We start from the raw sequence: 5,763 nt of genomic DNA, 5'->3' as shown, positions 1-5,763 counted from the left end.
ATTTTTCAGAATTGCTTACATTAAGGCTTTTTATCTGTCTTTAATTAAATTTTGCACGGATTTCCCTTCATACGGGCTGGTATTTAATTTGTGTCCCTCATATATGTGGTCTTTAACTTTCTTCTCAGCTGGTTATTTAATGAAAATATTCAGCTATGCTTCGATCGACATAAATTCTGAAACATTTTTATCTTCGGAAACTAAACTTTTGCCTTGCTCGACACAAGTTTTGTAGGAATTAAGTTATGCGGCATAAGTTATGTAGTATTTTTTTAGACTACGTTTTGTGTTGAAAGTTTTGCCTTTTCCGCGCAAAACTTATGTGAATGTGATGATACGTATGTCAAAGGCTAAACACTAACTATAGATGCCGAGCGAAATCTAAACTTATGCCTTTTTTCAGTTTATGTTGAATGTTGAAAGATTTGCCTTGTCCGGCATAATTTGTGGGATGTTATGATACATATGCCAAAGCTAAACACTAATTATGCCGGCCAAAATTTAGTTTAAGACACGCCAAATTAAAGTGTTGAAGGGCAAGAATTATAGACTACAAATTTGAGGGGCAAACATTTGAGACCACCCCGAAATAGGAGCATTTGTGCGAATAACCTGTCTTTAGTTGCTCTTATAGTTTCTAGCTATTCATGTATTGTTAATATATATATTCTTATTTTCACATTTTATCCTGCATGAAATAATTAATACGCATTTTCTCGCATGAATTATGTGGACATAAGCAAAATAGCATTTAAAGAGACTAACTAAATATTGTACTAAGCTATGTTGCCATTTTGTTTCGAATCAACCAAGCATTGTATTATTACAAAATTTTATTCTAAAACTTTTTGTTAACGATGGTAAAAGCTTACCCCATTCTATGTTTACACCAAACTAATAAATGCATGACTTATATAGTGTTTGTAAGTAGAACACTTAAATACTGATTAATTAATATGCATCTCACCTCATTAAGTTATTCAACTGTATTAAATTTATATGATTTGGTATAAACACCTATGTGAGTAAGTATTTATGTGCGATAAACCAATCAAACCCTAAATTTATCAACAGCAGAATAATAGTACTACTCAGAATACTGGAGTGAAAGTTATGTGGTCTTTCCAGGTGTACGACTGAATAAGCTCTATGCTTACAGACAGACAAAGCAATAACTTTGTTCTCCTCGTCTTTTTTTTTACTTTGCAGCACTGAATTTTCTTTTCATTGCTTTGTTCAGTTTTGGTACTGCGCCACTTACTACCTTAGTGAGTAATGAGTATTGCCAAAGTTGGCCAATAATATGCAAAGGACAACTCCAGTAAAAGAAGAAATTCCATTTCTTCACCAATATATACACTAAAAAGCAGCAAGATTACATGCTTCTACTTTACTAATAAGCAGAATGTCATTCAGAGAAGGACATGCATTCTTTTATAAAATAACTGCAAATGTTCTCATTCCTTTTAACAGCTCATCCAAAATAACCTGTGTTTTTTGTGTTACTTGTACAAATTTATGGGCATTGGGCCTTTTGGCCAATGTGTATATGCATATAGTGCGAGTGCGTGCATTTTTTTGTTTGTTTGTGATTTTTATTATATTTTGAAGAATTTGCACGAAATTTCCATGTCACACCTGTTCGATGTGGGTTAGCGCGTATACTTCAAAAGGATCCTGTAACATAGAAAATGCTATTATTGAGTGCAGTGGTAAAACATATAAAACATTCTAACTTGAGTCCGCAACTTAAATAACCCCACTTTGTGGGATTTTAAACATAAATACCCACTAAAAAAAAGTTATCATAGTACCTTTTGCGCAGGAAATTCCTGCACAATAGGGGTTAATATAAACCCTAACACTTGACCATTTTCAAGTCACTCTTCATCTCCTCCATTTTCACTCTTTCAACATACTTTAGCCCCCCGAAAATCATATCTCAAAGCTCCAAAACTTCAAACTTTGCTATAAAACCCGATGTTTGTGAATGCGGTTATTATTGTAAGTTAAGAACATCAAGGACCCAAGATATCCGGGTCGTCGTTTTTGGCGCTGTAAAGTGCCCGAAGTAAGTGTTTTTACAAGTTTTTAGGGTTTAGATTTTTTTCACATTATCTAATATTTTACTTTCAAAAAGTGATTTTCTTGTAATGTTTATAGGATATGAATGGTTGCAAACATTTTCGATGGGAAGATGGCATTTCCGTGGATAAAACGGTGGCGGTGAAGTTTAAAAAGCCTCATGTTGATAGAGATACCGCAACTTCATGTATCACTATAGATACCGTGAAGTTTGACTTGCAGTTTAAGCTTATGGAAGCTCAAGAAAAAATTGACCTTTTGGAGTTCTTGCTAAAAGAATCCAAAGAAAAATAAAAAAAAATTAAGGCTAACCTTAGAGACACTCAACACGAGAAAAATGCTTTGAAAGAAAAGCTAAAATTTTGGGAGATTATTTGTGTTATCTTCTTGTTGTTTATTATTTCTATGTATTTTATTTATTGAAAAAGGGCCTAAAATACCCTTGAACTATTAGATTTGGTGCAAAAATACTCTCCATCCACCTTTGGAGCCTAAAATACCACTGGTGTTAACCTTTGGGGTCTAAAATACCCCTAGCGTTAATCTTTGGGGCCTAAAACACCCTTATTTTTAACGGACCCATTTCAAAACCCAATTAACAATTTCATTTATTACGTGGCAGCTTCTCATTGGTTAATAAAATAATTAACTTAAACTAATTAATCCCCCTATTTAACCCGATCCAACTAATAAGTCCTAACCGCCCAATTAAGTCCCCTTTTATCCATATCAAAAGAAACCCTCAAACCCATTCAACTAATAAGCCCGACCCTCAATCGGTGCTGACATTTGGATAGTAATTCAACCAATACATGAAACACTGAAAGAAAAAAGACCATGAAACAGAAACACATCGTTTCTATTTTATTTTAGATCAAACTTTCAAAGTAGAATTAGTCAAACACCACCCTATAAAAGTAATATTCTTTTCTATTTTCTTTTTTTGCATTGCTATATATATATATATTGCTTCATACATTCATGATTCACCAATAAATAACTCAACATAAAAAGGATCAGTTAGATTGAAAAACCTTTACGTTGAAACACTTGAAGGCTTAACAGAATTTGACTAGAATTTGACTACATGAGATTTCTTGTTAAAGGAAATTAAATACGTCATTTTTAGCTGAAATTACGACCATGAAACAGAAACACACTGTTTCTTTCAGTGTTTCATGTATTGGTTGAATCACCACCCAAATGTCGGCACCATTCGAGGGTCGGGCTTATTTGTTGAATGGGTTTAAGGGTTTTTTTTTATATGGACAAAAGGAGATTTAATTGGGCTGGTAGAACTTATTAGTTGGATCGGGTTAAATGGGGGATTAATTAGTTTAAGTTAATTATTTTATTAACCAATAAGAAGCTGCCACATAATAAATGAAATTGTTAATTGGGTTTTGAAATGGGTCCGTTAAAAATAAGGGTATTTTAGGCCCCAAAGGTTAACGCCAGGGGTATTTTAGGCCCCAAAGATTAACGTCAGGGGTATTTTAGACCCCAAAGGTGGATGGAAGGGTATTTTTGCACCAAATTTAATAGTTTAAGGGTATTTTAGGCCCTTTTCCGTTTATTTATTAAGTTTATTATTTCTATGTATTTTGTTTTTATGTATTTTCGGTTTAGTTTGTTATTTTTATGTATTTTGTTTTTACTAGTTGTACGTTTTCATTGTATTATGTAATCGGCACCTTTTATACACTAATTTATTTCTGTTTTTTTTTTAAAATTGTGAATTGTTGAACTTTTTATGTATTATTAACTCTAAGAAGCTTATATAAATTAATAATAGTGATAGAAACTAAGCGTCTACCAAAACAGATAAGGGACCAGGTACGTTATCAGTTCCCTTAAGCAAAAAGAAAAGTAAACAAGACACGATGTTTACATGGAAAACTCCTTGCTCAAGGGATTAAAAACTACGACCTACACTGGTAGGATTTCCAACTTCACTAACTGAGCAACGTCTTTCAGATGTGCCTTTTGCAACCAAGGAATTTGCCCACTAATCCCTTCCCTTACAATAACTCTATTGCAAGCACTCAATTGACTAACTCTAGCCAAGAACCAAACTAATTCAACTACCTCTAGCTGAACTTCAACTCACCATAACTAACTATAGTTAAGTGTCTACACAAAAAGCTTAATAAACCAAACATCTACAAAAGCCCTTCTTAAACGAAGTGTAGATTTACAATATTTAGACCAAAAGATAAAGACTAAAATAACCTAGGACTTAAGACATCTTCAGTATTGGGATCTGGTCCTTGGAGTTATTGAGTCTTGATCTTGAAAGCTCTAAGAAAGCAGTGGCGGCTACTCTTTTCAACAATGAGAATAATATGTTTTGAGTTATTAGGTCAAACAAATGCCAACATGTTGTTTATATAGGGGGCAAGTGAGGAGCATGTGAGACGCATATGACAAAGATAGAGACATTGCAATGATCCGTTTGTCCTGCTGTGGCTCTGCAAGTCGGAATGAAGGCACGCCTTTACAACCGTCACATTCGTACGCTTCCCGGGGACCTAGTCCCTGATGCATATGTCGATCATCAAAACTCATAACTCATCAAATAGACTATAACAATCAAAGCAAATTAAAAACATACTAATTATCTTCAAACTGATGACTTCATCATAAATTAAAAATACAAATTAAATCATGAGCCAGAACTTAATTAAATGACCCAAAAACTAAGCAAGTGAACCAAAATAACCCCTAATCATCATCAGAATAGAAGTCCTCAATATCTTCCTCAGAATAATATTTTGGCTTTCTTAAGACATATCTTCTTTCTGTAGATGCTAGTTCTCTACCCGTTGATGATGCTTGTTCTTCTGTCAACTTTAGCATGTAAAATCTACAACGTCTTGCTAGCATTCTGTTGTTTTCTTTTATAATCTTTTGTACGGAAACCTAGCAAGAATGTGGATCAGTTCGAGGCATAGTCTTCGAAAACCTTGTTGGGATTTGAGCGTTGAGATTTTTCAAGTCACAAACAAGACGTTCTAATTCGGCATGCCAATATGCCTATTCTCGATGTAACCCGCAATAATGTTCTCGTGGATCTGAATATTTCACATTGCAAAAATCATCATTATGCTCTATAAGAAGGTGGGGTTTCAAATCGTCTATCTTGAATTCATTGTTATCAAGATAACTCGATTCACCGGAATAGCTGCTATGATTTGAGCTTTCATCACCACTGCTATTCGAATCATTTGGAAGGAATACCGACTAATCTACATTGAATATGTTATAGTTTAATAACAAATGAAAGGCTACTTATACAGTTGCAAACCCCCAAGTACCCTTGGGGTCATCATTATGACCCTACCTATCTACTTTATTATAAAAAAAAAAATTATCAATAGGATCTTGGGATTCATCTTCATCGGACATCTCAGAGTCCGAATCCCACTTGGATCTGAATCTGACGTAACCATGTTGACCAAATTCTACCCTGAGGCAACTTATTTTCATCCTTTTGTTCTATTCGCGAAAACGGTTAAGAGCAAAATTGAACTCTTGTGGTATACCAAGAGGCATTGACGTAGCACGACTTTTTGGTCGTTTGAGTTCGAGTGCCCTCAAGTTTCGTTCTAGCATTTCAACCTCCCTAACACGCCGATTCCACTCAGCTCTCATTGTATTATTGAATTCTTGATTGTA

Source organism: Lycium ferocissimum, chromosome 10 (genome assembly GCF_029784015.1).
Source record: "Lycium ferocissimum isolate CSIRO_LF1 chromosome 10, AGI_CSIRO_Lferr_CH_V1, whole genome shotgun sequence".
NCBI classification, from domain to species: Eukaryota; Viridiplantae; Streptophyta; class Magnoliopsida; order Solanales; family Solanaceae; genus Lycium; species Lycium ferocissimum.
This window is presented reverse-complemented; position numbering follows the sequence as displayed.